We start from the raw sequence: 25,516 nt of genomic DNA on the forward strand, positions 1-25,516 counted from the left end.
TGACTTCAGAATCCAGACTTTTCCATTATGAAATTAACAGGCTCAGTTTTATTTTGTCTCTGAAACAAGGTAACAGGCACTTCAACAGTTTCCACTGAAAGTCAAACTCAGATGAGTGGATTCAGAGTCCAGAGTGCTAACCAATACACCATGGAACCTTAACCAAGTTCCTGGGTGTCCTGTATTGCTGGATTCAGAATCAAGTGCTTATCCCATTACCTAATGGAAGGAACCAAAATGAAGTGTGATGTCTTGTATATTGATGGTGAATCATTTATCTTCCGTGAATTCTCTTTAGCTTAATGCCAACTATGCTACGATAATCAGCATTTACTTTGCCAAAAGCACAGGCATTTAAGAATTCCTCACAAAAGGTTAATCGAATCTGATCCATCAATACAGGCTGCAGCCATTAAAAAAACTTGTTACAAGAAAGTACATGCTAGCTGAAAGGAACAACAAGCATTCACAAGGTTCCACCAAGAGTTGAACTGGGATCACCAAAGACAAGGTGCAGATTCCTAACTATTACACTACAGAAACAACAACAAAAAAATGCTTTTACTCATCTTGTATTGCTGTAATCACAACCACATGTGTATACTGTTACATCAAGCAAAACAACAAAAATATGTTTTGTGTCTTCTGTATCGCTGGATTCAGTGTCTGTAGTACTTGCAAATATATTATACAAATGTTTAAAATATCTTTTGTGTCTTCAATTTTCCCAGATTCAGTGTCAAGCCTGCTTACAATTAAAATCTGCAAACAACAAATCGAACCTTTTTGTCTTGTGTTTCACTGGATTCAGAGTCCACAGTGCTTTCATTTCCACCATAGAACAAGTCCAAAAATGTTTTGTCTTCTGTATTGCTAGATAAAGAGGGCAGAGTGCTTTCTTTATATATCACATCTCCTGTCTTTTTTTTGTAAGACATGAGTTCCTTTTATATAACTTTACCTTGTCCAGTGTCATCAGCACACAGATTGGCAAGGCATTGACCTAATTTTGGCAACAACTGCTTTGTCTCATGTTTGTAATCTGGTCAAGTGACAGACATTTTTGAGATTTACAATAAATTGTAGCAAGAAAACCCATATAATCTCAAAATGTCAGCCAGGTTTAGAAAGGTGCCACGGAGGCATGACGTCTGACAATATAAAATGAAAAGTGCTTACTAAGCATTACACTGTGGAAACTTCAAAACAACCCTTCTTCTATATAGCTGATTTCAGAGTCCACAATACTTACCTTTACTCCATAACCAACAATACAATCTGTTTGTACTGGTGACTTCAGAACCCAGACTTTTCCATTATGAAATTAACAGGCTCAGTTTTATTTTGTCTCTGAAACAAGGTAACAAGCACTTCAACAGGTTCCACTGAGAGTCGAACTCAGATGACTGGATTCAGAGTCCAGAGTGCTAACCATTACACCATGGAACCTTAACCAAGTTCCTGGGTGTCCTGTATTGCTGGATTCGGAATCAAGTGCTTATCCCATTACCTAATGGAAGGAACCAAAATGAAGTGTGATGTCTTGTATATTGATGGTGAATCATTTATCTTCCGTAAATTCTCGTTAGCTTAATGCCAACTATGCTACGATAATCAGCATTTACTTTGCCAAAATCACAGGCATTTAAGAATTCCTCACAAAAGGTTAATCGAATCTGAGCCATCAATACAGGCTGCAGCCATTAAAAAAACTTGTTACAAGAAAGTACATGCTAGCTGAAAGGAACAACAAGCATTCACAAGGTTCCACCAAGAGTTGAACTGGGATCACCAAAGACAAGGTGCAGATTCCTAACTATTACACTACAGAAACAACAACAAAAAAATGCTTTTACTCATCTTGTATTGCTCTAATCACAACCACATGTGTATACTGTTACATCAAGCAAAACAACAAAAATATGTTTTGTGTCTTCTGTATCGCTGGATTCAGTGTCTGTAGTACTTGCAAATATATTATACAAATGTTTAAAATATCTTTTGTGTCTTCAATTTTCCCAGATTCAGTGTCAAGCCTGCTTACAATTAAAATCTGCAAACAACAAATCGAACCTTTTTGTCTTGTGTTTCACTGGATTCAGAGTCCACAGTGCTTTCATTTCCACCATAGAACAAGTCCAAAAATGTTTTGTCTTCTGTATTGCTAGATAAAGAGGGCAGAGTGCTTTCTTTATATATCACATCTCCTGTCTTTTTTTTGTAAGACATGAGTTCCTTTTATATAACTTTACCTTGTCCAGTGTCATCAGCACACAGATTGGCAAGGCATTGACCTAATTTTGGCAACAACTGCTTTGTCTCATGTTTGTAATCTGGTCAAGTGACAGACATTTTTGAGATTTACAATAAATTGTAGCAAGAAAACCCATATAATCTCAAAATGTCAGCCAGGTTTAGAAAGGTGCCACGGAGGCATGACGTCTGACAATATAAAATGAAAAGTGCTTACTAAGCATTACACTGTGGAAACTTCAAAACAACCCTTCTTCTATATAGCTGATTCTAGAGTCCACAATGCTTACCTTTACTCCATAACCAACAATACAAACTGTTTGTACTCTTGACTTCAGAACCCAGACTTTTCCATTATGAAATTAACAGGCTCAGTTTTATTTTGTCTCTGAAAGAAGGTAACAGGCACTTCAACAGGTTCCACTGAGAGTCGAACTCAGATGACTGGATTCAGAGTCCAGAGTGCTAACCATTACACCATGGAACCTTAACCAAGCACCTGGGTGTCCTGTATTGCTGGATTCAGAATCAAGTGCTTATCCAAATACCTAATGGAAGGAACCAAAATGAAGTGTGATGTCTTGTATATTGATGGTGAATCATTTATCTTCCGTGAATTCTCTTTAGCTTAATGCCAACTATGCTATGATAATCAGCATTTACTTTGCCAAAATCACAGGCATTTAAGAATTCCTCACAAAAGGTTAATCGAATCTGATCCATCAATACAGGCTGCAGCCATTAAAAAAACTTTTTACAAGAAAGTACATGCTAGCTGAAAGGAACAACAAGCATTCAATAGGTTCCACCAAGAGTTGAACTGGGATCACCAAAGACAAGGTGCAGATTCCTAACTATTACACTACAGAAACAACAACAAAAAAATGCTTTTACTCATCTTGTATTGCTGTAATCACAACCACATGTGTATACTGTTACATCAAGCAAAACAACAAAAATATGTTTTGTGTCTTCTGTATCGCTGGATTCAGTGTCTGTAGTACTTGCAAATATATTATACAAATGTTTAAAATATCTTTTGTGTCTTCAATTTTCCCAGATTCAGTGTCAAGCCTGCTTACAATTAAAATCTGCAAACAACAAATCGAACCTTTTTGTCTTGTGTTTCACTGGATTCAGAGTCCACAGTGCTTTCATTTCCACCATAGAACAAGTCCAAAAATGTTTTGTCTTCTGTATTGCTAGATAAAGAGGGCAGAGTGCTTTCTTTATATATCACATCTCCTGTCTTTTTTTTGTAAGACATGAGTTCCTTTTATATAACTTTACCTTGTCCAGTGTCATCAGCACACAGATTGGCAAGGCATTGACCTAATTTTGGCAACAACTGCTTTGTCTCATGTTTGTAATCTGGTCAAGTGACAGACATTTTTGAGATTTACAATAAATTGTAGCAAGAAAACCCATATAATCTCAAAATGTCAGCCAGGTTTAGAAAGGTGCCACGGAGGCATGACGTCTGACAATATAAAATGAAAAGTGCTTACTAAGCATTACACTGTGGAAACTTCAAAACAACCCTTCTTCTATATAGCTGATTCTAGAGTCCACAATGCTTACCTTTACTCCATAACCAACAATACAAACTGTTTGTACTCTTGACTTCAGAACCCAGACTTTTCCATTATGAAATTAACAGGCTCAGTTTTATTTTGTCTCTGAAACAAGGTAACAGGCACTTCAACAGGTTCCACTGAGAGTCGAACTCAGATGACTGGATTCAGAGTCCAGAGTGCTAACCATTACACCATGGAACCTTAACCAAGCACCTGGGTGTCCTGTATTGCTGGATTCAGAATCAAGTGCTTATCCAAATACCTAATGGAAGGAACCAAAATGAAGTGTGATGTCTTGTATATTGATGGTGAATCATTTATCTTCCGTGAATTCTCTTTAGCTTAATGCCAACTATGCTATGATAATCAGCATTTACTTTGCCAAAATCACAGGCATTTAAGAATTCCTCACAAAAGGTTAATCGAATCTGATCCATCAATACAGGCTGCAGCCATTAGAAAAACTTTTTACAAGAAAGTACATGCTAGCTGAAAGGAACAACAAGCATTCAATAGGTTCCACCAAGAGTTGAACTGGGATCACCAAAGACAAGGTGCAGATTCCTAACTATTACACTACAGAAACAACAACAAAAAAATGCTTTTACTCATCTTGTATTGCTGTAATCACAACCACATGTGTATACTGTTACATCAAGCAAAACAACAAAAATATGTTTTGTGTCTTCTGTATTGCTGGATTCAGTGTCTGTGGTACTTGCAAATATATTATACAAATGTTTAAAATATCTTTTGTGGCTTCAATTTTCCCAGATTCAGTGTCAAGCCTGCTTACAATTAAAATCTGCAAACAACAAATCGAACCTTTTTGTCTTTTGTTTCACTAGATTCAGAGTCCACAGTGCTTTCAATTCCACCATAGAACAAGTCCAAAAATGTTTTGTCTTCTGTATTGCTAGATAAAGAGGGCAGAGTGCTTTCTTTATATATCACATCTCCTGTCTTTTTTTTGTAAGACATGAGTTCCTTTTATATAACTTTACCTTGTCCAGTGTCATCAGCACACAGATTGGCAAGGCATTGACCTAATTTTGGCAACAACTGCTTTGTCTCATGTTTGTAATCTGGTCAAGTGACAGACATTTTTGAGATTTACAATAAGTTGTAGCAAGAAAACCCATATAATCTCAAAATGTCAGCCAGGTTTAGAAAGGTGCCACGGAGGCATGACGTCTGACAATATAAAATGAAAAGTGCTTACTAAGCATTACACTGTGGAATCTTCAAAACAACCCTTCTTCTATATATCTGATTTCAGAGTCCACAATACTTATCTTCACTCCATAACCAACAATACAATCTGTTTGTACTGGTGACTTCAGAATCCAGACTTTTCCATTATGAAATTAACAGGCTCAGTTTTATTTTGTCTCTGAAACAAGGTAACAGGCACTTCAACAGTTTCCACTGAAAGTCAAACTCAGATGAGTGGATTCAGAGTCCAGAGTGCTAACCAATACACCATGGAACCTTAACCAAGTTCCTGGGTGTCCTGTATTGCTGGATTCAGAATCAAGTGCTTATCCCATTACCTAATGGAAGGAACCAAAATGAAGTGTGATGTCTTGTATATTGATGGTGAATCATTTATCTTCCGTGAATTCTCTTTAGCTTAATGCCAACTATGCTACGATAATCAGCATTTACTTTGCCAAAAGCACAGGCATTTAAGAATTCCTCACAAAAGGTTAATCGAATCTGATCCATCAATACAGGCTGCAGCCATTAAAAAAACTTGTTACAAGAAAGTACATGCTAGCTGAAAGGAACAACAAGCATTCACAAGGTTCCACCAAGAGTTGAACTGGGATCACCAAAGACAAGGTGCAGATTCCTAACTATTACACTACAGAAACAACAACAAAAAAATGCTTTTACTCATCTTGTATTGCTGTAATCACAACCACATGTGTATACTGTTACATCAAGCAAAACAACAAAAATATGTTTTGTGTCTTCTGTATCGCTGGATTCAGTGTCTGTAGTACTTGCAAATATATTATACAAATGTTTAAAATATCTTTTGTGTCTTCAATTTTCCCAGATTCAGTGTCAAGCCTGCTTACAATTAAAATCTGCAAACAACAAATCGAACCTTTTTGTCTTGTGTTTCACTGGATTCAGAGTCCACAGTGCTTTCATTTCCACCATAGAACAAGTCCAAAAATGTTTTGTCTTCTGTATTGCTAGATAAAGAGGGCAGAGTGCTTTCTTTATATATCACATCTCCTGTCTTTTTTTTGTAAGACATGAGTTCCTTTTATATAACTTTACCTTGTCCAGTGTCATCAGCACACAGATTGGCAAGGCATTGACCTAATTTTGGCAACAACTGCTTTGTCTCATGTTTGTAATCTGGTCAAGTGACAGACATTTTTGAGATTTACAATAAATTGTAGCAAGAAAACCCATATAATCTCAAAATGTCAGCCAGGTTTAGAAAGGTGCCACGGAGGCATGACGTCTGACAATATAAAATGAAAAGTGCTTACTAAGCATTACACTGTGGAATCTTCAAAACAACCCTTCTTCTATATATCTGATTTCAGAGTCCACAATACTTATCTTCACTCCATAACCAACAATACAATCTGTTTGTACTGGTGACTTCAGAATCCAGACTTTTCCATTATGAAATTAACAGGCTCAGTTTTATTTTGTCTCTGAAACAAGGTAACAGGCACTTCAACAGTTTCCACTGAAAGTCAAACTCAGATGAGTGGATTCAGAGTCCAGAGTGCTAACCAATACACCATGGAACCTTAACCAAGTTCCTGGGTGTCCTGTATTGCTGGATTCAGAATCAAGTGCTTATCCCATTACCTAATGGAAGGAACCAAAATGAAGTGTGATGTCTTGTATATTGATGGTGAATCATTTATCTTCCGTGAATTCTCTTTAGCTTAATGCCAACTATGCTACGATAATCAGCATTTACTTTGCCAAAAGCACAGGCATTTAAGAATTCCTCACAAAAGGTTAATCGAATCTGATCCTTCAATACAGGCTGCAGCCATTAAAAAAACTTGTTACAAGAAAGTACATGCTAGCTGAAAGGAACAACAAGCATTCACAAGGTTCCACCAAGAGTTGAACTGGGATCACCAAAGACAAGGTGCAGATTCCTAACTATTACACTACAGAAACAACAACAAAAAAATGCTTTTACTCATCTTGTATTGCTGTAATCACAACCACATGTGTATACTGTTACATCAAGCAAAACAACAAAAATATGTTTTGTGTCTTCTGTATCGCTGGATTCAGTGTCTGTAGTACTTGCAAATATATTATACAAATGTTTAAAATATCTTTTGTGTCTTCAATTTTCCCAGATTCAGTGTCAAGCCTGCTTACAATTAAAATCTGCAAACAACAAATCGAACCTTTTTGTCTTGTGTTTCACTGGATTCAGAGTCCACAGTGCTTTCATTTCCACCATAGAACAAGTCCAAAAATGTTTTGTCTTCTGTATTGCTAGATAAAGAGGGCAGAGTGCTTTCTTTATATATCACATCTCCTGTCTTTTTTTTGTAAGACATGAGTTCCTTTTATATAACTTTACCTTGTCCAGTGTCATCAGCACACAGATTGGCAAGGCATTGACCTAATTTTGGCAACAACTGCTTTGTCTCATGTTTGTAATCTGGTCAAGTGACAGACATTTTTGAGATTTACAATAAATTGTAGCAAGAAAACCCATATAATCTCAAAATGTCAGCCAGGTTTAGAAAGGTGCCACGGAGGCATGACGTCTGACAATATAAAATGAAAAGTGCTTACTAAGCATTACACTGTGGAATCTTCAAAACAACCCTTCTTCTATATATCTGATTTCAGAGTCCACAATACTTATCTTCACTCCATAACCAACAATACAATCTGTTTGTACTGGTGACTTCAGAATCCAGACTTTTCCATTATGAAATTAACAGGCTCAGTTTTATTTTGTCTCTGAAACAAGGTAACAGGCACTTCAACAGTTTCCACTGAAAGTCAAACTCAGATGAGTGGATTCAGAGTCCAGAGTGCTAACCAATACACCATGGAACCTTAACCAAGTTCCTGGGTGTCCTGTATTGCTGGATTCAGAATCAAGTGCTTATCCCATTACCTAATGGAAGGAACCAAAATGAAGTGTGATGTCTTGTATATTGATGGTGAATCATTTATCTTCCGTGAATTCTCTTTAGCTTAATGCCAACTATGCTACGATAATCAGCATTTACTTTGCCAAAAGCACAGGCATTTAAGAATTCCTCACAAAAGGTTAATCGAATCTGATCCATCAATACAGGCTGCAGCCATTAAAAAAACTTGTTACAAGAAAGTACATGCTAGCTGAAAGGAACAACAAGCATTCACAAGGTTCCACCAAGAGTTGAACTGGGATCACCAAAGACAAGGTGCAGATTCCTAACTATTACACTACAGAAACAACAACAAAAAAATGCTTTTACTCATCTTGTATTGCTGTAATCACAACCACATGTGTATACTGTTACATCAAGCAAAACAACAAAAATATGTTTTGTGTCTTCTGTATCGCTGGATTCAGTGTCTGTAGTACTTGCAAATATATTATACAAATGTTTAAAATATCTTTTGTGTCTTCAATTTTCCCAGATTCAGTGTCAAGCCTGCTTACAATTAAAATCTGCAAACAACAAATCGAACCTTTTTGTCTTGTGTTTCACTGGATTCAGAGTCCACAGTGCTTTCATTTCCACCATAGAACAAGTCCAAAAATGTTTTGTCTTCTGTATTGCTAGATAAAGAGGGCAGAGTGCTTTCTTTATATATCACATCTCCTGTCTTTTTTTTGTAAGACATGAGTTCCTTTTATATAACTTTACCTTGTCCAGTGTCATCAGCACACAGATTGGCAAGGCATTGACCTAATTTTGGCAACAACTGCTTTGTCTCATGTTTGTAATCTGGTCAAGTGACAGACATTTTTGAGATTTACAATAAATTGTAGCAAGAAAACCCATATAATCTCAAAATGTCAGCCAGGTTTAGAAAGGTGCCACGGAGGCATGACGTCTGACAATATAAAATGAAAAGTGCTTACTAAGCATTACACTGTGGAAACTTCAAAACAACCCTTCTTCTATATAGCTGATTTCAGAGTCCACAATACTTACCTTTACTCCATAACCAACAATACAATCTGTTTGTACTGGTGACTTCAGAACCCAGACTTTTCCATTATGAAATTAACAGGCTCAGTTTTATTTTGTCTCTGAAACAAGGTAACAGGCACTTCAACAGTTTCCACTGAAAGTCAAACTCAGATGAGTGGATTCAGAGTCCAGAGTGCTAACCAATACACCATGGAACCTTAACCAAGTTCCTGGGTGTCCTGTATTGCTGGATTCAGAATCAAGTGCTTATCCCATTACCTAATGGAAGGAACCAAAATGAAGTGTGATGTCTTGTATATTGATGGTGAATCATTTATCTTCCGTGAATTCTCTTTAGCTTAATGCCAACTATGCTACGATAATCAGCATTTACTTTGCCAAAAGCACAGGCATTTAAGAATTCCTCACAAAAGGTTAATCGAATCTGATCCTTCAATACAGGCTGCAGCCATTAAAAAAACTTGTTACAAGAAAGTACATGCTAGCTGAAAGGAACAACAAGCATTCACAAGGTTCCACCAAGAGTTGAACTGGGATCACCAAAGACAAGGTGCAGATTCCTAACTATTACACTACAGAAACAACAACAAAAAAATGCTTTTACTCATCTTGTATTGCTGTAATCACAACCACATGTGTATACTGTTACATCAAGCAAAACAACAAAAATATGTTTTGTGTCTTCTGTATCGCTGGATTCAGTGTCTGTAGTACTTGCAAATATATTATACAAATGTTTAAAATATCTTTTGTGTCTTCAATTTTCCCAGATTCAGTGTCAAGCCTGCTTACAATTAAAATCTGCAAACAACAAATCGAACCTTTTTGTCTTGTGTTTCACTGGATTCAGAGTCCACAGTGCTTTCATTTCCACCATAGAACAAGTCCAAAAATGTTTTGTCTTCTGTATTGCTAGATAAAGAGGGCAGAGTGCTTTCTTTATATATCACATCTCCTGTCTTTTTTTTGTAAGACATGAGTTCCTTTTATATAACTTTACCTTGTCCAGTGTCATCAGCACACAGATTGGCAAGGCATTGACCTAATTTTGGCAACAACTGCTTTGTCTCATGTTTGTAATCTGGTCAAGTGACAGACATTTTTGAGATTTACAATAAATTGTAGCAAGAAAACCCATATAATCTCAAAATGTCAGCCAGGTTTAGAAAGGTGCCACGGAGGCATGACGTCTGACAATATAAAATGAAAAGTGCTTACTAAGCATTACACTGTGGAATCTTCAAAACAACCCTTCTTCTATATATCTGATTTCAGAGTCCACAATACTTATCTTCACTCCATAACCAACAATACAATCTGTTTGTACTGGTGACTTCAGAATCCAGACTTTTCCATTATGAAATTAACAGGCTCAGTTTTATTTTGTCTCTGAAACAAGGTAACAGGCACTTCAACAGTTTCCACTGAAAGTCAAACTCAGATGAGTGGACTCAGAGTCCAGAGTGCTAACCAATACACCATGGAACCTTAACCAAGTTCCTGGGTGTCCTGTATTGCTGGATTCAGAATCAAGTGCTTATCCCATTACCTAATGGAAGGAACCAAAATGAAGTGTGATGTCTTGTATATTGATGGTGAATCATTTATCTTCCGTGAATTCTCTTTAGCTTAATGCCAACTATGCTACGATAATCAGCATTTACTTTGCCAAAAGCACAGGCATTTAAGAATTCCTCACAAAAGGTTAATCGAATCTGATCCATCAATACAGGCTGCAGCCATTAAAAAAACTTGTTACAAGAAAGTACATGCTAGCTGAAAGGAACAACAAGCATTCACAAGGTTCCACCAAGAGTTGAACTGGGATCACCAAAGACAAGGTGCAGATTCCTAACTATTACACTACAGAAACAACAACAAAAAAATGCTTTTACTCATCTTGTATTGCTGTAATCACAACCACATGTGTATACTGTTACATCAAGCAAAACAACAAAAATATGTTTTGTGTCTTCTGTATCGCTGGATTCAGTGTCTGTAGTACTTGCAAATATATTATACAAATGTTTAAAATATCTTTTGTGTCTTCAATTTTCCCAGATTCAGTGTCAAGCCTGCTTACAATTAAAATCTGCAAACAACAAATCGAACCTTTTTGTCTTGTGTTTCACTGGATTCAGAGTCCACAGTGCTTTCATTTCCACCATAGAACAAGTCCAAAAATGTTTTGTCTTCTGTATTGCTAGATAAAGAGGGCAGAGTGCTTTCTTTATATATCACATCTCCTGTCTTTTTTTTGTAAGACATGAGTTCCTTTTATATAACTTTACCTTGTCCAGTGTCATCAGCACACAGATTGGCAAGGCATTGACCTAATTTTGGCAACAACTGCTTTGTCTCATGTTTGTAATCTGGTCAAGTGACAGACATTTTTGAGATTTACAATAAATTGTAGCAAGAAAACCCATATAATCTCAAAATGTCAGCCAGGTTTAGAAAGGTGCCACGGAGGCATGACGTCTGACAATATAAAATGAAAAGTGCTTACTAAGCATTACACTGTGGAAACTTCAAAACAACCCTTCTTCTATATAGCTGATTTCAGAGTCCACAATACTTACCTTTACTCCATAACCAACAATACAATCTGTTTGTACTGGTGACTTCAGAACCCAGACTTTTCCATTATGAAATTAACAGGCTCAGTTTTATTTTGTCTCTGAAACAAGGTAACAAGCACTTCAACAGGTTCCACTGAGAGTCGAACTCAGATGACTGGATTCAGAGTCCAGAGTGCTAACCATTACACCATGGAACCTTAACCAAGTTCCTGGGTGTCCTGTATTGCTGGATTCGGAATCAAGTGCTTATCCCATTACCTAATGGAAGGAACCAAAATGAAGTGTGATGTCTTGTATATTGATGGTGAATCATTTATCTTCCGTGAATTCTCGTTAGCTTAATGCCAACTATGCTACGATAATCAGCATTTACTTTGCCAAAATCACAGGCATTTAAGAATTCCTCACAAAAGGTTAATCGAATCTGAGCCATCAATACAGGCTGCAGCCATTAAAAAAACTTGTTACAAGAAAGTACATGCTAGCTGAAAGGAACAACAAGCATTCACAAGGTTCCACCAAGAGTTGAACTGGGATCACCAAAGACAAGGTGCAGATTCCTAACTATTACACTACAGAAACAACAACAAAAAAATGCTTTTACTCATCTTGTATTGCTGTAATCACAACCACATGTGTATACTGTTACATCAAGCAAAACAACAAAAATATGTTTTGTGTCTTCTGTATCGCTGGATTCAGTGTCTGTAGTACTTGCAAATATATTATACAAATGTTTAAAATATCTTTTGTGTCTTCAATTTTCCCAGATTCAGTGTCAAGCCTGCTTACAATTAAAATCTGCAAACAACAAATCGAACCTTTTTGTCTTGTGTTTCACTGGATTCAGAGTCCACAGTGCTTTCATTTCCACCATAGAACAAGTCCAAAAATGTTTTGTCTTCTGTATTGCTAGATAAAGAGGGCAGAGTGCTTTCTTTATATATCACATCTCCTGTCTTTTTTTTGTAAGACATGAGTTCCTTTTATATAACTTTACCTTGTCCAGTGTCATCAGCACACAGATTGGCAAGGCATTGACCTAATTTTGGCAACAACTGCTTTGTCTCATGTTTGTAATCTGGTCAAGTGACAGACATTTTTGAGATTTACAATAAATTGTAGCAAGAAAACCCATATAATCTCAAAATGTCAGCCAGGTTTAGAAAGGTGCCACGGAGGCATGACGTCTGACAATATAAAATGAAAAGTGCTTACTAAGCATTACACTGTGGAATCTTCAAAACAACCCTTCTTCTATATATCTGATTTCAGAGTCCACAATACTTATCTTCACTCCATAACCAACAATACAATCTGTTTGTACTGGTGACTTCAGAATCCAGACTTTTCCATTATGAAATTAACAGGCTCAGTTTTATTTTGTCTCTGAAACAAGGTAACAGGCACTTCAACAGTTTCCACTGAAAGTCGAACTCAGATGAGTGGACTCAGAGTCCAGAGTGCTAACCAATACACCATGGAACCTTAACCAAGTTCCTGGGTGTCCTGTATTGCTGGATTCAGAATCAAGTGCTTATCCCATTACCTAATGGAAGGAACCAAAATGAAGTGTGATGTCTTGTATATTGATGGTGAATCATTTATCTTCCGTGAATTCTCTTTAGCTTAATGCCAACTATGCTACGATAATCAGCATTTACTTTGCCAAAAGCACAGGCATTTAAGAATTCCTCACAAAAGGTTAATCGAATCTGATCCATCAATACAGGCTGCAGCCATTAAAAAAACTTGTTACAAGAAAGTACATGCTAGCTGAAAGGAACAACAAGCATTCACAAGGTTCCACCAAGAGTTGAACTGGGATCACCAAAGACAAGGTGCAGATTCCTAACTATTACACTACAGAAACAACAACAAAAAAATGCTTTTACTCATCTTGTATTGCTGTAATCACAACCACATGTGTATACTGTTACATCAAGCAAAACAACAAAAATATGTTTTGTGTCTTCTGTATCGCTGGATTCAGTGTCTGTAGTACTTGCAAATATATTATACAAATGTTTAAAATATCTTTTGTGTCTTCAATTTTCCCAGATTCAGTGTCAAGCCTGCTTACAATTAAAATCTGCAAACAACAAATCGAACCTTTTTGTCTTGTGTTTCACTGGATTCAGAGTCCACAGTGCTTTCATTTCCACCATAGAACAAGTCCAAAAATGTTTTGTCTTCTGTATTGCTAGATAAAGAGGGCAGAGTGCTTTCTTTATATATCACATCTCCTGTCTTTTTTTTGTAAGACATGAGTTCCTTTTATATAACTTTACCTTGTCCAGTGTCATCAGCACACAGATTGGCAAGGCATTGACCTAATTTTGGCAACAACTGCTTTGTCTCATGTTTGTAATCTGGTCAAGTGACAGACATTTTTGAGATTTACAATAAATTGTAGCAAGAAAACCCATATAATCTCAAAATGTCAGCCAGGTTTAGAAAGGTGCCACGGAGGCATGACGTCTGACAATATAAAATGAAAAGTGCTTACTAAGCATTACACTGTGGAATCTTCAAAACAACCCTTCTTCTATATATCTGATTTCAGAGTCCACAATACTTATCTTCACTCCATAACCAACAATACAATCTGTTTGTACTGGTGACTTCAGAATCCAGACTTTTCCATTATGAAATTAACAGGCTCAGTTTTATTTTGTCTCTGAAACAAGGTAACAGGCACTTCAACAGTTTCCACTGAAAGTCAAACTCAGATGAGTGGACTCAGAGTCCAGAGTGCTAACCAATACACCATGGAACCTTAACCAAGTTCCTGGGTGTCCTGTATTGCTGGATTCAGAATCAAGTGCTTATCCCATTACCTAATGGAAGGAACCAAAATGAAGTGTGATGTCTTGTATATTGATGGTGAATCATTTATCTTCCGTGAATTCTCTTTAGCTTAATGCCAACTATGCTACGATAATCAGCATTTACTTTGCCAAAAGCACAGGCATTTAAGAATTCCTCACAAAAGGTTAATCGAATCTGATCCATCAATACAGGCTGCAGCCATTAAAAAAACTTGTTACAAGAAAGTACATGCTAGCTGAAAGGAACAACAAGCATTCACAAGGTTCCACCAAGAGTTGAACTGGGATCACCAAAGACAAGGTGCAGATTCCTAACTATTACACTACAGAAACAACAACAAAAAAATGCTTTTACTCATCTTGTATTGCTGTAATCACAACCACATGTGTATACTGTTACATCAAGCAAAACAACAAAAATATGTTTTGTGTCTTCTGTATCGCTGGATTCAGTGTCTGTAGTACTTGCAAATATATTATACAAATGTTTAAAATATCTTTTGTGTCTTCAATTTTCCCAGATTCAGTGTCAAGCCTGCTTACAATTAAAATCTGCAAACAACAAATCGAACCTTTTTGTCTTGTGTTTCACTGGATTCAGAGTCCACAGTGCTTTCATTTCCACCATAGAACAAGTCCAAAAATGTTTTGTCTTCTGTATTGCTAGATAAAGAGGGCAGAGTGCTTTCTTTATATATCACATCTCCTGTCTTTTTTTTGTAAGACATGAGTTCCTTTTATATAACTTTACCTTGTCCAGTGTCATCAGCACACAGATTGGCAAGGCATTGACCTAATTTTGGCAACAACTGCTTTGTCTCATGTTTGTAATCTGGTCAAGTGACAGACATTTTTGAGATTTACAATAAATTGTAGCAAGAAAACCCATATAATCTCAAAATGTCAGCCAGGTTTAGAAAGGTGCCACGGAGGCATGACGTCTGACAATATAAAAAGAAAAGTGCTTACTAAGCATTACACTGTGGAATCTTCAAAACAACCCTTCTTCTATATATCTGATTTCAGAGTCCACAATGCTTACCTTTACTCCATAACCAACAATACAATCTGTTTGTACTGGTGACTTCAGAATCCTCACTTTTCCATTTTGAAATTAACAGGCTCAGTTTTATTTTGTCTCTGAAACAAGGTAACAAGCACTTCAACAGGTTCCACTGAGAGTCAAACTCAGATGACTGGATTCAAAGTCCAGAGTGCTAACCATTACACCATGGAACCTTAACCAAGTTCCTGGGTGTCCTGTATTGCTGGATTCAGAATCAAGTGCTTATCCCATTACCTAATGGAAGGAACCAAAATGAAGTGTGATGTCTTGTATATTGATGGTGAATCATTTATCTTCCGTGAATTCTCGTTAGCTTAATGCCAACTATGCTACGATAATCAGCATTTACTTTGCCAAAATCACAGGCATTTAAGAATTCCTCACAAAAGGTTAATCGAATCTGAGCCATCAATACAGGCTGCAGCCATTAAAAAAACTTGTTACAAGAAAGTACATGCTAGCTGAAAGGAACAACAAGAATTCAATAGGTTCCACCAAGAGTTGAACTGGGATCACCAAAGACAAGGTGCAGATTCCTAACTATTACACTACAGAAACAACAACAAAAAAATGCTTTTACTCATCTTGTATTGCTGTAATCACAACCACATGTGTATACTGTTACATCAAGCAAAACAACAAAAATATGTTTTGTGTCTTCTGTATCGCTGGATTCAGTGTCTGTAGTACTTGCAAATATATTATACAAATGTTTAAAATATCTTTTGTGTCTTCAATTTTCCCAGATTCAGTGTCAAGCCTGCTTACAATTAAAATCTGCAAACAACAAATCGAACCTTTTTGTCTTGTGTTTCACTGGATTCAGAGTCCACAGTGCTTTCATTTCCACCATAGAACAAGTCCAAAAATGTTTTGTCTTCTGTATTGCTAGATAAAGAGGGCAGAGTGCTTTCTTTATATATCACATCTCCTGTCTTTTTTTTGTAAGACATGAGTTCCTTTTATATAACTTTACCTTGTCCAGTGTCATCAGCACACAGATTGGCAAGGCATTGACCTAATTTTGGCAACAACTGCTTTGTCTCATGTTTGTAATCTGGTCAAGTGACAGGCATTTTTGAGATTTACAATAAATTGTAGCAAGAAAACCCATATAATCTCAAAATGTCAGCCAGGTTTCGAAAGGTGCCACGGAGGCATGACGTCGGACAATATAAAATGAAAAGTGCTTACTAAGCATTACACTGTGGAATCTTCAAAACAACCCTTCTTCTATATATCTGATTTCAGAGTCCACAATGCTTACCTTTACTCCATAACCAACAATACAATCTGTTTCTACTGGTGACTTCAGAACCCAGACTTTTCCATTATGAAATTAACAGGCTCAGTTTTATTTTGTCTCTGAAACAAGGTAACAAGCACTTCAACAGGTTCCACTGAGAGTCAAACTCAGATGACTGGATTCAAAGTCCAGAGTGCTAACCATTACACCATGGAACCTTAACCAAGTTCCTGGGTGTCCTGTATTGCTGGATTCAGAATCAAGTGCTTATCCCATTACCTAATGGAAGGAACCAAAATGAAGTGTGATGTCTTGTATATTGATGGTGAATCATTTATCTTCCGTGAATTCTCGTTAGCTTAATGCCAACTATGCTACGATAATCAGCATTTACTTTGCCAAAATCACAGGCATTTAAGAATTCCTCACAAAAGGTTAATCGAATCTGAGCCATCAATACAGGCTGCAGCCATTAAAAAAACTTGTTACAAGAAAGTACATGCTAGCTGAAAGGAACAACAAGAATTCAATAGGTTCCACCAAGAGTTGAACTGGGATCACCAAAGACAAGGTGCAGATTCCTAACTATTACACTACAGAAACAACAACAAAAAAATGCTTTTACTCATCTTGTATTGCTGTAATCACAACCACATGTGTATACTGTTACATCAAGCAAAACAACAAAAATATGTTTTGTGTCTTCTGTATCGCTGGATTCAGTGTCTGTAGTACTTGCAAATATATTATACAAATGTTTAAAATATCTTTTGTGTCTTCAATTTTCCCAGATTCAGTGTCAAGCCTGCTTACAATTAAAATCTGCAAACAACAAATCGAACCTTTTTGTCTTGTGTTTCACTGGATTCAGAGTCCACAGTGCTTTCATTTCCACCATAGAACAAGTCCAAAAATGTTTTGTCTTCTGTATTGCTAGATAAAGAGGGCAGAGTGCTTTCTTTATATATCACATCTCCTGTCTTTTTTTTGTAAGACATGAGTTCCTTTTAAATAACTTTACCTTGTCCAGTGTCATCAGCACACAGATTGGCAAGGCATTGACCTAATTTTGGCAACAACTGCTTTGTCTCATGTTTGTAATCTGGTCAAGTGACAGGCATTTTTGAGATTTACAATAAATTGTAGCAAGAAAACCCATATAATCTCAAAATGTCAGCCAGGTTTAGAAAGGTGCCACGGAGGCATGACGTCTGACAATATAAAATGAAAAGTGCTTACTAAGCATTACACTGTGGAAACTTCAAAACAACCCTTCTTCTATATAGCTGATTTCAGAGTCCACAATACTTACCTTTACTCCATAACCAACAATACAATCTGTTTGTACTGGTGACTTCAGAACCCAGACTTTTCCATTATGAAATTAACAAGCTCAGTTTTATTTTGTCTCTGAAACAAGGTAACAAGCACTTCAACAGGTTCCACTGAGAGTCGAACTCAGATGACTGGATTCAGAGTCCAGAGTGCTAACCATTACACCATGGAACCTTAACCAAGCTCCTGGGTGTCCTGTATTGCTGGATTCAGAATCAAGTGCTTATCCCATTACCTAATGGAAGGAACCAAAATGAAGTGTGATGTCTTGTATATTGATGGTGAATCATTTATCTTCCGTGAATTCTCGTTAGCTTAATGCCAACTATGCTACGATAATCAGCATTTACTTTGCCAAAATCACAGGCATTTAAGAATTCCTCACAAAAGGTTAATCGAATCTGAGCCATCAATACAGGCTGCAGCCATTAAAAAAACTTGTTACAAGAAAGTACATGCTAGCTGAAAGGAACAACAAGCATTCAATAGGTTCCACCAAGAGTTGAACTGGGATCACCAAAGACAAGGTGCAGATTCCTAACTATTACACTATAGAAACAACAACAAAAAAATGCTTTTACTCATCTTGTATTGCTGTAATCACAACCACATGTGTATACTGTTACATCAAGCAAAACAACAAAAATATGTTTTGTGTCTTCTGTATCGCTGGATTCAGTGTCTGTAGTACTTGCAAATATATTATACAAATGTTTAAAATATCTTTTGTGTCTTCAATTTTCCCAGATTCAGTGTCAAGCCTGCTTACAATTAAAATCTGCAAACAACAAATCGAACCTTTTTGTCTTGTGTTTCACTGGATTCAGAGTCCACAGTGCTTTCATTTCCACCATAGAACAAGTCCAAAAATGTTTTGTCTTCTGTATTGCTAGATAAAGAGGGCAGAGTGCTTTCTTTATATATCACATCTCCTGTCTTTTTTTTGTAAGACATGAGTTCCTTTTATATAACTTTACCTTGTCCAGTGTCATCAGCACACAGATTGGCAAGGCATTGACCTAATTTTGGCAACAACTGCTTTGTCTCATGTTTGTAATCTGGTCAAGTGACAGACATTTTTGAGATTTACAATAAATTGTAGCAAGAAAACCCATATAATCTCAAAATGTCAGCCAGGTTTAGAAAGGTGCCACGGAGGCATGACGTCTGACAATATAAAATGAAAAGTGCTTACTAAGCATTACACTGTGGAATCTTCAAAACAACCCTTCTTCTATATATCTGATTTCAGAGTCCACAATACTTATCTTCACTCCATAACCAACAATACAATCTGTTTGTACTGGTGACTTCAGAATCCAGACTTTTCCATTATGAAATTAACAGGCTCAGTTTTATTTTGTCTCTGAAACAAGGTAACAGGCACTTCAACAGTTTCCACTGAAAGTCGAACTCAGATGAGTGGACTCAGAGTCCAGAGTGCTAACCAATACACCATGGAACCTTAACCAAGTTCCTGGGTGTCCTGTATTGCTGGATTCAGAATCAAGTGCTTATCCCATTACCTAATGGAAGGAACCAAAATGAAGTGTGATGTCTTGTATATTGATGGTGAATCATTTATCTTCCGTGAATTCTCTTTAGCTTAATGCCAACTATGCTACGATAATCAGCATTTACTTTGCCAAAAGCACAGGCATTTAAGAATTCCTCACAAAAGGTTAATCGAATCTGATCCATCAATACAGGCTGCAGCCATTAAAAAAACTTGTTACAAGAAAGTACATGCTAGCTGAAAGGAACAACAAGCATTCACAAGGTTCCACCAAGAGTTGAACTGGGATCACCAAAGACAAGGTGCAGATTCCTAACTATTACACTACAGAAACAACAACAAAAAAATGCTTTTACTCATCTTGTATTGCTGTAATCACAACCACATGTGTATACTGTTACATCAAGCAAAACAACAAAAATATGTTTTGTGTCTTCTGTATCGCTGGATTCAGTGTCTGTAGTACTTGCAAATATATTATACAAATGTTTAAAATATCTTTTGTGTCTTCAATTTTCCCAGATTCAGTGTCAAGCCTGCTTACAATTAAAATCTGCAAACAACAAATCGAACCTTTTTGTCTTGTGTTTCACTGGATTCAGAGTCCACAGTGCTTTCATTTCCACCATAGAACAAGTCCAAAAATGTTTTGTCTTCTGTATTGCTAGATAAAGAGGGCAGAGTGCTTTCTTTATATATCACATCTCCTGTCTTTTTTTTGTAAGACATGAGTTCCTTTTATATAACTTTACCTTGTCCAGTGTCATCAGCACACAGATTGGCAAGGCATTGACCTAATTTTGGCAACAACTGCTTTGTCTCATGTTTGTAATCTGGTCAAGTGACAGACATTTTTGAGATTTACAATAAATTGTAGCAAGAAAACCCATATAATCTCAAAATGTCAGCCAGGTTTAGAAAGGTGCCACGGAGGCATGACGTCTGACAATATAAAATGAAAAGTGCTTACTAAGCATTACACTGTGGAATCTTCAAAACAACCCTTCTTCTATATATCTGATTTCAGAGTCCACAATACTTATCTTCACTCCATAACCAACAATACAATCTGTTTGTACTGGTGACTTCAGAATCCAGACTTTTCCATTATGAAATTAACAGGCTCAGTTTTATTTTGTCTCTGAAACAAGGTAACAGGCACTTCAACAGTTTCCACTGAAAGTCAAACTCAGATGAGTGGACTCAGAGTCCAGAGTGCTAACCAATACACCATGGAACCTTAACCAAGTTCCTGGGTGTCCTGTATTGCTGGATTCAGAATCAAGTGCTTATCCCATTACCTAATGGAAGGAACCAAAATGAAGTGTGATGTCTTGTATATTGATGGTGAATCATTTATCTTCCGTGAATTCTCTTTAGCTTAATGCCAACTATGCTACGATAATCAGCATTTACTTTGCCAAAAGCACAGGCATTTAAGAATTCCTCACAAAAGGTTAATCGAATCTGATCCATCAATACAGGCTGCAGCCATTAAAAAAACTTGTTACAAGAAAGTACATGCTAGCTGAAAGGAACAACAAGCATTCACAAGGTTCCACCAAGAGTTGAACTGGGATCACCAAAGACAAGGTGCAGATTCCTAACTATTACACTACAGAAACAACAACAAAAAAATGCTTTTACTCATCTTGTATTGCTGTAATCACAACCACATGTGTATACTGTTACATCAAGCAAAACAACAAAAATATGTTTTGTGTCTTCTGTATCGCTGGATTCAGTGTCTGTAGTACTTGCAAATATATTATACAAATGTTTAAAATATCTTTTGTGTCTTCAATTTTCCCAGATTCAGTGTCAAGCCTGCTTACAATTAAAATCTGCAAACAACAAATCGAACCTTTTTGTCTTGTGTTTCACTGGATTCAGAGTCCACAGTGCTTTCATTTCCACCATAGAACAAGTCCAAAAATGTTTTGTCTTCTGTATTGCTAGATAAAGAGGGCAGAGTGCTTTCTTTATATATCACATCTCCTGTCTTTTTTTTGTAAGACATGAGTTCCTTTTATATAACTTTACCTTGTCCAGTGTCATCAGCACACAGATTGGCAAGGCATTGACCTAATTTTGGCAACAACTGCTTTGTCTCATGTTTGTAATCTGGTCAAGTGACAGACATTTTTGAGATTTACAATAAATTGTAGCAAGAAAACCCATATAATCTCAAAATGTCAGCCAGGTTTAGAAAGGTGCCACGGAGGCATGACGTCTGACAATATAAAATGAAAAGTGCTTACTAAGCATTACACTGTGGAATCTTCAAAACAACCCTTCTTCTATATATCTGATTTCAGAGTCCACAATGCTTACCTTTACTCCATAACCAACAATACAATCTGTTTGTACTGGTGACTTCAGAATCCTCACTTTTCCATTTTGAAATTAACAGGCTCAGTTTTATTTTGTCTCTGAAACAAGGTAACAAGCACTTCAACAGGTTCCACTGAGAGTCAAACTCAGATGACTGGATTCAAAGTCCAGAGTGCTAACCATTACACCATGGAACCTTAACCAAGTTCCTGGGTGTCCTGTATTGCTGGATTCAGAATCAAGTGCTTATCCCATTACCTAATGGAAGGAACCAAAATGAAGTGTGATGTCTTGTATATTGATGGTGAATCATTTATCTTCCGTGAATTCTCGTTAGCTTAATGCCAACTATGCTACGATAATCAGCATTTACTTTGCCAAAATCACAGGCATTTAAGAATTCCTCACAAAAGGTTAATCGAATCTGAGCCATCAATACAGGCTGCAGCCATTAAAAAAACTTGTTACAAGAAAGTACATGCTAGCTGAAAGGAACAACAAGAATTCAATAGGTTCCACCAAGAGTTGAACTGGGATCACCAAAGACAAGGTGCAGATTCCTAACTATTACACTACAGAAACAACAACAAAAAAATGCTTTTACTCATCTTGTATTGCTGTAATCACAACCACATGTGTATACTGTTACATCAAGCAAAACAACAAAAATATGTTTTGTGTCTTCTGTATCGCTGGATTCAGTGTCTGTAGTACTTGCAAATATATTATACAAATGTTTAAAATATCTTTTGTGTCTTCAATTTTCCCAGATTCAGTGTCAAGCCTGCTTACAATTAAAATCTGCAAACAACAAATCGAACCTTTTTGTCTTGTGTTTCACTGGATTCAGAGTCCACAGTGCTTTCATTTCCACCATAGAACAAGTCCAAAAATGTTTTGTCTTCTGTATTGCTAGATAAAGAGGGCAGAGTGCTTTCTTTATATATCACATCTCCTGTCTTTTTTTTGTAAGACATGAGTTCCTTTTATATAACTTTACCTTGTCCAGTGTCATCAGCACACAGATTGGCAAGGCATTGACCTAATTTTGGCAACAACTGCTTTGTCTCATGTTTGTAATCTGGTCAAGTGACAGGCATTTTTGAGATTTACAATAAATTGTAGCAAGAAAACCCATATAATCTCAAAATGTCAGCCAGGTTTCGAAAGGTGCCACGGAGGCATGACGTCGGACAATATAAAATGAAAAGTGCTTACTAAGCATTACACTGTGGAATCTTCAAAACAACCCTTCTTCTATATATCTGATTTCAGAGTCCACAATGCTTACCTTTACTCCATAACCAACAATACAATCTGTTTCTACTGGTGACTTCAGAACCCAGACTTTTCCATTATGAAATTAACAGGCTCAGTTTTATTTTGTCTCTGAAACAAGGTAACAAGCACTTCAACAGGTTCCACTGAGAGTCAAACTCAGATGACTGGATTCAAAGTCCAGAGTGCTAACCATTACACCATGGAACCTTAACCAAGTTCCTGGGTGTCCTGTATTGCTGGATTCAGAATCAAGTGCTTATCCCATTACCTAATGGAAGGAACCAAAATGAAGTGTGATGTCTTGTATATTGATGGTGAATCATTTATCTTCCGTGAATTCTCGTTAGCTTAATGCCAACTATGCTACGATAATCAGCATTTACTTTGCCAAAATCACAGGCATTTAAGAATTCCTCACAAAAGGTTAATCGAATCTGAGCCATCAATACAGGCTGCAGCCATTAAAAAAACTTGTTACAAGAAAGTACATGCTAGCTGAAAGGAACAACAAGAATTCAATAGGTTCCACCAAGAGTTGAACTGGGATCACCAAAGACAAGGTGCAGATTCCTAACTATTACACTACAGAAACAACAACAAAAAAATGCTTTTACTCATCTTGTATTGCTGTAATCACAACCACATGTGTATACTGTTACATCAAGCAAAACAACAAAAATATGTTTTGTGTCTTCTGTATCGCTGGATTCAGTGTCTGTAGTACTTGCAAATATATTATACAAATGTTTAAAATATCTTTTGTGTCTTCAATTTTCCCAGATTCAGTGTCAAGCCTGCTTACAATTAAAATCTGCAAACAACAAATCGAACCTTTTTGTCTTGTGTTTCACTGGATTCAGAGTCCACAGTGCTTTCATTTCCACCATAGAACAAGTCCAAAAATGTTTTGTCTTCTGTATTGCTAGATAAAGAGGGCAGAGTGCTTTCTTTATATATCACATCTCCTGTCTTTTTTTTGTAAGACATGAGTTCCTTTTAAATAACTTTACCTTGTCCAGTGTCATCAGCACACAGATTGGCAAGGCATTGACCTAATTTTGGCAACAACTGCTTTGTCTCATGTTTGTAATCTGGTCAAGTGACAGGCATTTTTGAGATTTACAATAAATTGTAGCAAGAAAACCCATATAATCTCAAAATGTCAGCCAGGTTTAGAAAGGTGCCACGGAGGCATGACGTCTGACAATATAAAATGAAAAGTGCTTACTAAGCATTACACTGTGGAAACTTCAAAACAACCCTTCTTCTATATAGCTGATTTCAGAGTCCACAATACTTACCTTTACTCCATAACCAACAATACAATCTGTTTGTACTGGTGACTTCAGAACCCAGACTTTTCCATTATGAAATTAACAAGCTCAGTTTTATTTTGTCTCTGAAACAAGGTAACAAGCACTTCAACAGGTTCCACTGAGAGTCGAACTCAGATGACTGGATTCAGAGTCCAGAGTGCTAACCATTACACCATGGAACCTTAACCAAGTTCCTGGGTGTCCTGTATTGCTGGATTCAGAATCAAGTGCTTATCCCATTACCTAATGGAAGGAACCAAAATGAAGTGTGATGTCTTGTATATTGATGGTGAATCATTTATCTTCCGTGAATTCTCGTTAGCTTAATGCCAACTATGCTACGATAATCAGCATTTACTTTGCCAAAATCACAGGCATTTAAGAATTCCTCACAAAAGGTTAATCGAATCTGAGCCATCAATACAGGCTGCAGCCATTAAAAAAACTTGTTACAAGAAAGTACATGCTAGCTGAAAGGAACAACAAGCATTCAATAGGTTCCACCAAGAGTTGAACTGGGATCACCAAAGACAAGGTGCAGATTCCTAACTATTACACTATAGAAACAACAACAAAAAAATGCTTTTACTCATCTTGTATTGCTGTAATCACAACCACATGTGTATACTGTTACATCAAGCAAAACAACAAAAATATGTTTTGTGTCTTCTGTATCGCTGGATTCAGTGTCTGTAGTACTTGCAAATATATTATACAAATGTTTAAAATATCTTTTGTGTCTTCAATTTTCCCAGATTCAGTGTCAAGCCTGCTTACAATTAAAATCTGCAAACAACAAATCGAACCTTTTTGTCTTGTGTTTCACTGGATTCAGAGTCCACAGTGCTTTCAATTCCACCATAGAACAAGTCCAAAAATGTTTTGTCTTCTGTATTGCTAGATAAAGAGGGCAGAGTGCTTTCTTTATATATCACATCTCCTGTCTTTTTTTTGTAAGACATGAGTTCCTTTTATATAACTTTACCTTGTCCAGTGTCATCAGCACACAGA

The 25,516-nt window shown here is 36.7% G+C and overlaps 10 non-coding genes across 10 annotated transcripts; all 10 read right to left on the bottom strand.

Moving 5' to 3' along the window:
* Positions 1-1,377: 1,377 nt before the first annotated feature.
* trnaq-cug (transfer RNA glutamine (anticodon CUG)) lies at positions 1,378-1,449 on the bottom strand. Its single transcript has one exon. It is a non-coding gene; the product is annotated as a tRNA-Gln (tRNA).
* A 1,219-nt stretch (positions 1,450-2,668) lies between these two features.
* trnaq-cug (transfer RNA glutamine (anticodon CUG)) lies at positions 2,669-2,740 on the bottom strand. Its single transcript has one exon. It is a non-coding gene; the product is annotated as a tRNA-Gln (tRNA).
* A 1,219-nt stretch (positions 2,741-3,959) lies between these two features.
* On the bottom strand, positions 3,960-4,031 carry trnaq-cug (transfer RNA glutamine (anticodon CUG)). Its single transcript has one exon. It is a non-coding gene; the product is annotated as a tRNA-Gln (tRNA).
* Positions 4,032-11,705: 7,674 nt separating this feature from the next.
* trnaq-cug (transfer RNA glutamine (anticodon CUG)) lies at positions 11,706-11,777 on the bottom strand. The gene has a single exon. It is a non-coding gene; the product is annotated as a tRNA-Gln (tRNA).
* Positions 11,778-15,578: 3,801 nt separating this feature from the next.
* trnaq-uug (transfer RNA glutamine (anticodon UUG)) lies at positions 15,579-15,650 on the bottom strand. The gene has a single exon. It is a non-coding gene; the product is annotated as a tRNA-Gln (tRNA).
* Positions 15,651-16,869: 1,219 nt separating this feature from the next.
* trnaq-uug (transfer RNA glutamine (anticodon UUG)) lies at positions 16,870-16,941 on the bottom strand. The gene has a single exon. It is a non-coding gene; the product is annotated as a tRNA-Gln (tRNA).
* Positions 16,942-18,160: 1,219 nt separating this feature from the next.
* Positions 18,161-18,232, bottom strand: trnaq-cug (transfer RNA glutamine (anticodon CUG)). Its single transcript has one exon. It is a non-coding gene; the product is annotated as a tRNA-Gln (tRNA).
* Positions 18,233-22,033: 3,801 nt separating this feature from the next.
* Positions 22,034-22,105, bottom strand: trnaq-uug (transfer RNA glutamine (anticodon UUG)). Its single transcript has one exon. It is a non-coding gene; the product is annotated as a tRNA-Gln (tRNA).
* Positions 22,106-23,324: 1,219 nt separating this feature from the next.
* trnaq-uug (transfer RNA glutamine (anticodon UUG)) lies at positions 23,325-23,396 on the bottom strand. Its single transcript has one exon. It is a non-coding gene; the product is annotated as a tRNA-Gln (tRNA).
* A 1,219-nt stretch (positions 23,397-24,615) lies between these two features.
* On the bottom strand, positions 24,616-24,687 carry trnaq-cug (transfer RNA glutamine (anticodon CUG)). Its single transcript has one exon. It is a non-coding gene; the product is annotated as a tRNA-Gln (tRNA).
* Positions 24,688-25,516: the final 829 nt, after the last annotated feature.

Source organism: Electrophorus electricus, chromosome 5 (genome assembly GCF_041902795.1).
Source record: "Electrophorus electricus isolate QZ-2024a chromosome 5, ASM4190279v1, whole genome shotgun sequence".
Lineage (NCBI taxonomy): Eukaryota > Metazoa > Chordata > Actinopteri > Gymnotiformes > Gymnotidae > Electrophorus > Electrophorus electricus.